Source organism: Oryx dammah, unplaced genomic scaffold (genome assembly GCF_014754425.2).
Source record: "Oryx dammah isolate SB20612 unplaced genomic scaffold, SCBI_Odam_1.1 HiC_scaffold_1, whole genome shotgun sequence".
In the NCBI taxonomy this organism is placed as follows: Eukaryota; Metazoa; Chordata; class Mammalia; order Artiodactyla; family Bovidae; genus Oryx; species Oryx dammah.
This window is the reverse complement of record NW_024070185.1, coordinates 62,689,870-62,691,902: the sequence shown is the minus strand read 5'-3', so window position 1 is coordinate 62,691,902 and position 2,033 is coordinate 62,689,870.

Genomic DNA, 2,033 nt, shown 5'->3' with positions numbered 1-2,033 from the left:
AGATAAGCTTACAGGAAGCTTATTGGAGTATTGTATGTAAAATCAAAAAGTTGGAAACAACCCAGATATCCACTAGAAGGAGATTATAAAATAAAGTCCTGTACATCCATACAGTGTCATTAACAAGAATGACATTAATTCTAGGTGTTTAACATACAAATGAGCTTAAGCTGCATTGTCAAGTAAGAAAAAGCAAGCTGTAGAGCCAAATGAGTAGTATGATCCTGTTTGGGTAAAGTATGTTGATATGAACAAAGGAAAAACTCTAAAGAAATATTCACCAAACCATTAATCATGTCATACTTATTTCTGATCAGTGAGATTCTTTGGCCCTTTCATTTTCATTCCATTTACTATTTTTTCAACAAATACTTATTGATCACCTACTACTTGACAGGCAATGTACTAGATTCAAGGGATATGATGGTAAATACCCAAAGTCATGGAGCTAAAGAAGCCAACATTCTATATTTCTGCAACACTGGAATTCTTACAACAAATATTATCATCTTATCAGGAAAAAAAAAAGATATTTTAAGGTAAATCAATATTCTTTAAAGATTACTTCCACACTTCTTCCCTCCCTGCTAATCCACTGCACCAATCTCTGGATCCCTGTTCTCTCTTTCCAATGTCATTTCCTCCCTTTTTTTACAACTACCCAGATCACATCCAGTCTTTCTGCCCAACTTGTGGTCAAGCTCTGCCATGAAGCTGTCAGTGACACCTCTGAACTCTGACACTTTACTCTGAATTGACGACAACAGCTTACAGTCTGCCCTGTTCCACAATCCTGTGGGATTCCCTGGGGACCATCTTCACACACAGAATGTCTGGCACACAGGAGGCACTCAAAGTTGGCTGAACAGGGATTGTGTCTGTGATGCAGGCGCACCATTCAGCTGGCCCTTCAAGAGAACCTGCTTCAGGGAGAACAGCTGACCGAGAGCCTCTAGCTATGACATTCTTCCTGAGGCTACGCTTCCTCTGGCTTCTCCCAGTGACCAAGCATGGTGGGGAAACCAGAACCCAGCCATTTCTGTCTGATGCATGAAGCCTTAGCAGACTCGCTTTGCCTGGGCACTCCCCCATCAGCCTGTTTGAGTCATCCCCAAAATCGCAGGGCAATCTGAAGCTCTTTCTACCCAAGTCTCCTTCCCTCCCACTCTCTTTTCCCAGTTATACCTGCATCTTGGTCTGAAGGCACTCCTTCTCTTTCCCGATTCCTTCCACCTTTATCCTATACAAGCATTTCTCCCAGGCAAAAACCATTATGGCATTTGATTCTCAGAGGACCCAGATCAAGATAAGGGTCAGCGAAAAAATCCTAGAAGAGAGTTCATAAATAATAAGACTGTAGATATACTTGCAGAAGAGATTTATGTACCAAGATATGCTGGATCCATTCTTCAAAATCTCTGTGCACACAAATCCCCTGGGAATGGTGTTGAAATGGATTCTGTTTCAACAGGTATCTGGTGGACCCAAGAGCTGTATTTCTAAGAAGCTCCAAGGAGGTACTGATGCTGTTGGTCCAGGGACCAGTGTGAGCAGCAAGGGACTGGATTCTTTATTTGCCCCCTCAGTCTCTCCTCCCTGGGAGGGGCTGACTGTGAGGACCACGTCAGTAGGCTCTGAACCTCTGGCTAACAGTTAGGTTTGGCCAATGAGGAGCACGGGCAAGAGATCAGGGAGCAGGAGGAGGATGAGGCCAGAGGGTTTTATTCCTCTGGGGATTGCTTCTGCTGGGTTGCCATAGGGTGGCTGCGCCCCTCTATTAGAGACCACAACTCCCATCAGGTACATTTCTCCAGTTTTCTTTCTTGCAGAACTCCAGTAACTGCTCTCTCCCTTCCCCCTTTAGGCCTGGATTGGTAATGGCTCCCTACTGTCATCAGCCTCTGAGTACTGCATCATCCCTTGTGGCTCTTCGTATCTGCCCACATATCTGTAATCAGTCCGTTAGTAAATGGTCCTCATTTCCCCAGCCAAATGTACCATCTGTCACCTGCTGGGACCCTGACTGCTACAAG